The 9907-nt window shown below is 37.6% G+C and overlaps 1 pseudogene; it reads right to left on the minus strand.

Moving 5' to 3' along the window:
- Positions 1-6519: 6519 nt before the first annotated feature.
- On the minus strand, positions 6520-7401 carry LOC118617448 (annotated as a pseudogene).
- Positions 7402-9907: the final 2506 nt, after the last annotated feature.

Below are 9907 nucleotides of genomic sequence, written 5' to 3' on the forward strand. Positions count from 1 at the left end.
AATGGAAATATTTATAAAAAGTATTGTCTTTGAGCTTAAGCATCTTAACATTTATTATTATGCCTTATACACTCATAGCAATCAAAATTTAATTAAGAAGGAGATAACTACAACAGAATTTATCATATTTCATGATATAAAACTTTTAAGAAAATATATAAGTTGAGTAAATTTTCAAGAAATTTCATGTGGAATTATCAATGTTAAACATGTCAAGTATTTAATTCTTTTAAATGTTTAAAATTATTAAATTGTATAAATCCTTATTTATGTTTCTTAAGTTTGCATTCACAAATAAACTTTCCAGGAAACTGCTTGGTCATTACTGAATTAATTCCTATATTTATTTTGTTATTCATCAGTTCCAAAAATGATATGCATTTAAAGTTTCAAATTGTGTCCTTATTTACAGATGTCTTGATTGTACTTCAAGGCCACAGAGGATTGTGGGAGAGTCAAGACGAGAATTCAGAATTCCTGACTTTGACCCAGTGGTTTTTCTTCTCTCTTACATTTTCTCCAACAATGACCTGAAAGTAATAGCTAGAAAGCCTTAATTAGTTTTGTTCCAAAGAAAATATCTCTGATAACCCATTCAACAAAGACAAAGTAGGATATTGCTTTTTCTTAAATGTTCTACTTAGAACTCAAAGATAAAGAAAATATAGTTTGAATATCAAGGACAAATAAAACAGATTTGACAACAAGGAATTCACAATCAACTAGAAGATATATGATCAATATATTATATGTATCATATCTAACATCTGATATATATAAAATAGATAAGAAAAATATAATGATGGTCATATAGACTGTTTATATAACCGACTCGAAAAATAAAAATACCCACTCTGTTTACACAACTTAAGGAACGTTTTAAAAGAAGGAGACTCTTAAACCAGGTCTTGAACCAGAATTTTACCAGGAGTTTGTGAATATTTTTATTTTTCTATTCCAAGAGCTACTTACTGGAGTTTATTATCCCTGCAATTGGAAAGGAACTGTGGAGTAGACAAGTAAATATATAGAAAATGTGCATGTCGCCCTGGACAGTTTTGCTCAGCAGTTAGAGCGACAGTCTGCAGACCAGAGAGTCCCAGGTTTGGTTCCCGCTAAGATCACGTACCTCGGTTACAGTTTGTCCCTAGCTCCGGTTGAGGTCGTGTGGGTGGCAACCAGTCGATGTGTCTCTGTCACATTGATGTTTCTCTCTCTCTCTTCCCCACTCTCTCCCTCCCACTCTATCTGAAGATAAATGCAAAAAAGTCCTCGGCTGAAGATAAAAAACAAAACAAAACTGAACCTGGCCCTGGCCAGGTAACTCAGTTGGTTAGAGTGTCAGAGTGTCATCACAATATGCCAAGGTTGGGGGTTCGATCTCTGGTCAGACCACATACAAGAAGCAATAAATGAATGCATAAATAAGTAGAACAACAAATCAGTGTTTCTTTCTGTCTCCTTCTCTTTCTCTCTCTCTCTCTCTCTCTCTCCCTCTCTCTCTCATTTCTCTCTCCCAAAATCAAGTTAAAAAATACTGAACCTGTAAAATTGCTTCCTCTCTTTTTGTATTCTCTACCTCTATGATTGTGTATAATAGTCTTTTTTTACATTATTTAGCAAACTTGGAGTCTATAGATTAATAAAAGCATGTTTGTGTGTCTATTTCTAAAAATAATATCAAAGATTAGTATACACAGATCCTGCCTCATATGAAAGAATCTTTAGATGCAGTATAATTTTTCAAGCAGTGCTTTATAAATTCCAACACATGCTACCCATCAGGGTTCCTCTGTAAATCTGAGCCCTCTAAAAGATTATGGTTTGGGCAAAAAATACAACACACATGGTTTTATTTTTTCATATATTAAATAAAGCCAATATATAAAAATCAATTTGTTCTCTGGCTCATGATGAAAACAATTTCCCAAAACTTCTAATCAAATTAATAATCATGAATAAGGATCATTTTATTTTTCTCCTAAAGACTAAATTAACCTTTTAAGTTAAAAGCTTGTTGTGATTACTGCCCAAGGCTAGTACTGTTTAGAGCAGTAAATTTCTGTACATTCTATTTTACTTTGTTCAAAGTTAGGCTTTTAAATAACAACTCTCTGTAGAGATGCTTCTGAAAATTAACTTATTGAATGGTAATTGCAAATGATGAAATCCTGGATTGCAAATATAATTACATTAAGTAATGGAAGCACCAACTATAAATTTTTCAGGTTTTTTAGTTGAACTATTTTTTAAAATAATTTTTATTAATTTTTAGAGAGAGAAAAAGGAAGAAGGAGAGAGAGAGATTGAGAAAGGTCAATAGGGGAGCAAAACATTGATTGGCTTTCTCCTACTGGGGGTCCGGCCCATGTGCCCTGACTGGGAATTGAACCAGCAACCTTTCGCTTTCAGTACACAGGATGATGTCCAACCAGCTGAGCCACACCAGCCAGGGCTTGACTTGAACTGTTTTTTTTGTTTTGTTTGTTTGTTTGTTTTTATAAATTAATTTATTTATTTTTGTTACAGATGTTTCTCCTTTTTTCCCACTGATTCTCACCTCCCCCTGCAGCCCCGCCCTGTCACCCACTTTGTTGTCCATGTCCATTGTTCATGCATACCTGCATATAAGTTCTGTGGTTTATCTCTCCCCCCTACCCCCTCTTCTAGGCATTGTCAGTCTGTACTCCACTTCCATGTCTCTGGGACTACCCCATTCCTCAGACTGTTATGTTCATTATATTCCACAAGTAAGTAAGATCATATGATACTTGTCTTTCTCTGTTTGGCTTGTTTTGCTTAGGATAGTACTTTCCAGGTCCCTCCATGTTGTCTCAAAGGATAAGAGATCATTTTTTCTTACAGCTGCATAATACTCCATTGTGTATATGTACCAAAGCTTCTTTATCCATTCGTCTACTGATGGACATTAAGGCTGTTTCCAGATCTTAGCTATTGTAATAGTGCTGCTACACACATGGGGGGGAGGGTACATATATTCTTTCTGATTGTTGTTTCAGGCTTCTTGGGGTACATTCCTAGAAGTGGGATCACTAGGTCAAATGGAAGTTCAATTTTTAATTTTTTGAGGTAACACCATATTGTTTTTCATAGTGGCTGCACCAGTCTGCATTCCCACCAGCAGTGTACTAGAGTCCCCTTTTCTCCACACCCTCGCCAACACTTGTTGTTTGATGATTTCTTGAAGGCGGCCATTCTGTCAGGTGTGAGGCGATACCTCATTGTTGTTTTAATTTGCATCTCACTGATGATTAGTGATGTTGAGTATTTCTTCATATGTCTCTTAGCTTTTGTATGTCCTGTTTGGAGAGGTGTCTATTTAGTTCCTCTGCCCATTTTTTAATTGGGTTCTTTGTCTTCCTTTTGTTGAGTTGTATGAGCACTCTCTATATATTGGAAATTAACCACTTATCTGATTTCCCCAAACTATTGTCTGTGTCCATTGGTCATACTGTTTCACTATTTTAAACCATAAAATGATGAGAAAAATAGGGCCAATTGCTCCAGTTGTTTTCACTATAAAATTACTACATGAAAAAATCTTAGAATGCTGACATAAAATAAGTGTCAGCTAGTGTTGTTAGTCATATCTAAAAATCAAATTATCATTTGAAAGGGTGCAGTACATTTCTTACAAGCATTCCAAAAAATATTTATTACGTGCATTTGTAATTATGTTCATCATAATCTACTAACAAGCGTTAATAACTTGTATCATTATTTAAATTTATAACTAGCAACTTTACAAGTGGAAATGTATTATCTTTATAATTAGAATTAAACCCATCATATTATGAAAACTTGTCATCAAATGAAACAGAAGTTCTCTCTCTGATAACCAACGCTCCCTCCCCTAGAAATATGACCATATTTCATATGTGCAACTGATGGTCAACATTATGAAAAGAAAATTTCAAGAATTATTATTTTCTATAATGTATATTATAATAGATATTGTATATTACAGGAAATTTAATACTGACTCTCACCATGGGCTAGGTTCGAGTAGTGATGCAAACTATTTTTTTTCTCCTCCTCCTCCCCTTCTTCTCCTTCTCCTTTCTCTTCTTCATCAAAATAATCTTTAACATCATCAGCATCTTGCCCTAAATCACTGTGTAGTTTGAATTTTCTAATCCCCCTAAAATAAAACAATAATCTGCACTTTTTAGTTTTGTCCTTTGCTATTTCAGCATCTTTTGCAGCAATGCAGACTTATTTATTTTGCTTTTGTGTATGATGATAATAAGTAATGAAACTAAATTGTTAATTTGGGATGGGACCCACAAAGGTATAGAAGGATAGGATATATAACCTTTTGAGATAATTCTATGCCATGCAATTTCATGAGTGTTTTATTTATGCAACAACGACCAGAGAGTCTTCTAGCACTGACTTAATCAGGATAAGCTCTCAACACATGTTTAAATGCATTAATTTTAAAAATAGCTATGATTGCGGGTTTGGGTTTTTTGTTTGTTTTTGTTTTGTTTAATATCAAGCCATTTTAATGGTTTGGGAGGTGATTATCATATATGTGCATTGTGACTTATTTAAGAACACACTACTTTTATAAAATCAAACAAAATGGAAACTATTTAAATGTTCAATAAATTTAGACCTAATAAAAATAACTTTAAAGAAAATTTAGGAGATTAAATTTAAGAGATTGAAAAGATCTTCCCAAACTAAAAAAAGAAATATAGATGTTATAAAAATATTTTTACATAAAAACTTACTAATATTGATATACAAATACCAGTTTAAATTACAGGACAGATGACAGATAAAAACTGAATAACTGTGATGCATAAAAAAAATTTTCAAAATGGTTATAAAAAACTTAGAACATGAGCCCTAGCCAGTTTGGCTCAGCAGTTAGAGCGTCAGCCTGTGGTCCAGAGAGACCCGGGTTTGGTTTCCGTTGAGGGTAAGTACCTCCGTTGTGGTTTGTTCCCGGCCCTGGTGGGTCGTGCGGGTGGCAGCCACTTGATGTGTTCCTTTCACATCAATGTTTCTCTCTCTCTCTCTCTCTTCCTCTCTCTCCCTCCCACTCTATCTGAACAAAAAATGGAAAAAAATGTCCTCGGGTGAGGATAAAAAAGTTAAAAGCTTAGAACATGAAAGACAAAGATGAAAATAATATGAGCATACAAGGCACAGAAGAGCAAATCTCAGTGGCTGAGGAACAGATGAAAACATGTTCAATTTTCATAAGTGTTAGGAAAGTATAAATTAACTAAAAATGATAACACCAAATGCTGAGGAGAATCAGAATGAAAAGAGGTAATCCGATACATTGTGGCAGCAATTTTGTAAAGTAATCCTGCAACATCTGCTAAAATTCAAAATGTATATGCTCTTTGTTCCAACAATTCACTTCCTGAAATATTTCTCATAGAAATAAAATCACTGGCCCTAGCCAGGTTGACTCAATGGTTAGAGCATCAGCCCACAGACCAAAGAGTCTCAGGTTCAATTCCGGTCAAGGCATGGATCTCGGTTGTGGTTAGTCCTTGGCCCTGGTTGGGGTCTTGCGGGAGGCAACCAGTCAATGTGTCTGTCTCACGTTGATGTTCTTCTCTCTCTCCCTTCCTCTCACCCTATGTGAAAGTAAATGAAAAAAGTATCCTTGGGTGAGGATAAAAAAAAAATCACCTGAATGTAAGAACAGACACACAGAGGAGTCCATCACAGTACAGTTTAATTAAATACAAATTACACACACACACACACACACACACACACACACACTAGCAGTGTCATGAACCATGGTGTGTTCTCTGGGGGGAAAAAACAATTTGTTGCATTTGATGTTTTTCATATTCCCACAAGAGCTAATTTAGACCTATCAACACGATTCACTGAATACAGAGATAGGAAGAAATTGGTTCTCATGAGCCAACACACACTGGCCCCAGGACACCACTGGGCACGCTGAATGAGCTTTGCTTCATACACATTGTGGAATACTATGCAGCTATTAAGCAGTGTGTATTAAAGCTATTCCAACTGCCTTGAAGATATTTCCACAATATGTTCTTTTTTTAATAAAAAATTGTATTTACTTAGAAGCATTCAGAATGTCAACAAAACAGCTGCAACTTTTTTACAATTACAGAGTGGTATTCAGTTAACAGAACAACAATTATTTTGTGTAAGCTGCATCGGAGACAACTTAAGATGAAACAACTACCATCCCCATCTATAACTAATTTGTGCTGTACACCAACAAGAACCTGCTTTATATTTCCATGCCAGTTTACAACCCCCATACTGTACCAGGCAAGGTTACTGGCTATTGAAAATACCACCAGGACAGGGCTATCTAAAGACACATTCAGCAGTGTGTTAACTATACAAAAAAAAACACTGTGCAGTTTAAAAACAAATCTTACACAGCCTTACATGTCACTTTGTTTTTCTTTAAAAGGAGTGAGTTTTGTACATGGGGGTTAGATGCTTTATAGACAAGAAAAAAACTGTGCTAGAACCAACTTATTCATCTTTATCATCTTCTTCATCTTCCTCCTCCTCTTCATCCTCTTTATCTTCCTCCTCTTCCTTCTTTTTCTTTTCTTTTTTTTTTTTTTTAATCCTCACCCGAGGACATTTTTCCATTTTTTGTTCAGATAGAGCAGGAGGGAGAGAGAGGAAGAGAGAGAGAGAGAGAAACATCGACATGAAGGGACACACCGAGTGGCTGCCACCCGCACGACCAACCAGGGCCGGGGACAAACTGCAACCGAGGTATGTGCCCTTAGCGGGAACCGAACCCGGGTCTCTCTATACCGCAGGCCGACGCTCCAACCACTGGGCCAAACCGGCCAGGGCTCTTTTTCTTGCTTTTTTCAGCCTTGACAACCCCCTTTTTGGCCACATCAGGCTTTCCTTTAGCTCAGTATGCAGCAATATCCTTTTTGTATTTCCCCTTCAGCTTAGCAGCCTTCTCATAAGGCTGCTTGTCATCTGCAGCAGTGTTATTCCACATCTCTCCCAGTTTCTTTGCAACATCACCAATAGATAGGCCGGGATGCTCTCCTTTGATTTTTGGGCGATACTCAGAACAAAACAAGAAAAAGGCCGAAGGAGGCCTCTTGGGTGCATTGGGATCCTTGAATTTCTTTTTTGTTTCCCCTTTAGGGGGATATAAGTTTTCATTTCTCTTTCATAACGGGCTTTGTCCACCTTTGCCATGTCTTCAAATTTTCCTTTCTCTTTAGCAGACATGGTCTTCCACCTCTCTGAGCACTTCTTAGAAAACTCTGAGAAGTTGACTGAAGCATCTGGGTGCTTCTTGCGCTCCTCCTGGCAAGTTTGCACAGAGAAAGCATGTGATAACACGTTGCCTCTGGGCTTCTTAGGATCTCCTTTGCCCATGTTTAATTACTTTTCCTCAGCAAGCACACAGTCACCCAGTGCATGACCGGCTCGCACTGCCCTGGCGCTGTCTCTATGGAGCTCAATGTACTGCCTCCACAATGTGCTTTTAAATGAGATAAGAAAGATGCTGAGAAGTGTATATAGTGTGCAGCCTTATTTTTGTAAAAGAAATACAAAGGGCAAGCCCTGAGTAAGTAGGAGCACATGTATTTAAACATGATTATGTGAGCACAATGCATGGACAGGTACGCACAAGACTAACAATAGATACCTGCAAAAGTCAGGGTGGAGATGAGGAGGAAATGCTGCCAACTTGCCAACAAACTTTATGCAAATGTATTAGTGAAAAACAAGGAACTCAGTGTGAAAGAATTTCAATCTAAAAAGGAACCGGAGGATATAAAATGGAAAATCTCACACACGTGTCCTCAGGGAAAAAAAACTTAAGGCCTAAGAGATTGATTTCCTATAAATGCCTGAAATATGCCATGAATGACTGATAATATTGGAATTTTCTTAAATAACAGGGACTGGTCAGGGGTCGCCTCGTATCACCCTTGAGAAGCTTAGTTTATGGTTCCCAGAAGTATGCACACGAAACAACCCAGATGGGCTTATCCTCACAAAAGAAGCTGCATTGAGCTTTGTTTGTATGTCTGGACTGATTTTGTCTGCGCAGGGAATTTTAAAAGCTGGTCTTCAGTTTTTTTTTTTTATTTAAACAGACTCTAACTGAACTCTCTTCTTGATGTTCCTTGCCCATGAATACAGCCTACTCCAAACCCTCAACCCCAAACTGTAGCTGGCTATAGTTTGCATGCCCAGAATAAACTCATTTTTAGCTTGCCTCAGTTTACCTCTTTATTTAGTACAGTTCCCAAAGAAAGCAGACATTGAAAGGCAAGCTGGAGAACCAGCCCAGGGGAAGATTCGAAGCTATATCCTCACTGTTTTCTCAGCACTGGTTGGCAAGGGTTTTACCAGCTTCTTTAAATGTAGGAAGTGAAGACTAATATAACATCTCAGTCTATATATTTCATACCTGAACCTTAAGACACTGTCTTTTTGTTTTTGTAGACCCAAAAAAATTTGAATATTGGTGATTACAATGGTTCAGTGCAATGTTTAATAACATACATGTTTTGTAAACAGTAATCTCATTACATTTTCTTACATTAAAACATTCTAAATGCCAAAGCACAGAAATGTTGAGAGGAATTAAAAATCAATAAGTAGGATAGAGTGACAGGCATAGACAGACAAACATAAAAACCCAAAGAGGAGATTTTTGTTAAGTCATGCTAAGCATTTGGCAATGTCTTTCAAACATTCCTACCGAAACTAGAAAATAGATTAAAGAGTTTCCATAGAATTGTTACCTGGTTCTTTGCTTCTATTATCTTGCTCAAAGAATCCCAAGATGGCAGGGCACAGTATAGTATTCCTGTGAGTTTGCTTATGGGAAAGGTAGTGGGGGAGATGCCTCTTTATATTTTTGTTTTTGTTAAACCTCCCATGAAGATTGATATTTTCATAGAGAGTGGGAAGGAGAAAGAGACACACATCAATTGGTAGTTTCCCTCATGACCTGGTAGGGGCCAGGATCCTTGACCAGAATCGAACCCTTGACCCTTAGGCCTGAGGGCCAAAGCTCTAACCACTGAGCAAAACCAGCCAGGGCAGAGATGGCTCTTTGGATCCATGCTTTGATTACTACACAAATGCACAAAGGATGTTTATCCTTTGCTATGGCATTCTGAAGAAGATGCCTACGTGTCATGCCACCAAAGAGGAAGCAACTCTTTTACCCTAAGTGCAGAGACTTTCATCATGCTCCACGGCTCAGAGAGATCTCCTCTCCTTGTTCAGGCTGGTGCCTGTCTGCCTTTTTAGAGCTTCTCACCAACAATCCTGAACGCTGTGGTGCTTTTGTCTTTCCTCCCTGCATCAGTGAATCCCATGCTTTCATTTTCCTCTCATAATTAAATGACCTGTCAGGTTGGGTGCAAGTGTATGCAGAGGTTTTTCTGCAAAAAGGCTTCTCTGTTGCGTTTATATTTCCAAAGTCGTCCCACTTACCTTTTCTGTACACCACTATTGTGTCTTCTACCTGTCTTCCAGCTTCCTCTTTTCTCTTGTTTGTCTCTGGAAGGGCAGTCACCAAAGGAGTAATAGGGCCTCAAACGTCTCTGGGTCACAACTTCTCTTTACATGATGAGTGTGGGCAGCTACACACACCTCTACGTGTGTGTGCACACTCTATCAATCCAGAGTGGAGAACGTGTGCAGTCTCACAGCATCCGTGTGCACTTCCTCCGTAACTCCTGAGTGTCTCACACAGGAAGGTGTTACTGTGAAATCTTCCCTAGTGCTCTGCTGGGATTACGAGCTGGGAAGAATGAGATCAAGTAGTAAGAGAAGTTCAGAAAGGAAAGCCCTTTCGACTCCATAAAATGAAATGAGGATGGTGCTTAACAAATTGAATGAATTTTCCTCAGGGCTG

Source organism: Molossus molossus, unplaced genomic scaffold (genome assembly GCF_014108415.1).
Source record: "Molossus molossus isolate mMolMol1 unplaced genomic scaffold, mMolMol1.p scaffold_m16_p_5, whole genome shotgun sequence".
NCBI lineage: Eukaryota > Metazoa > Chordata > Mammalia > Chiroptera > Molossidae > Molossus > Molossus molossus.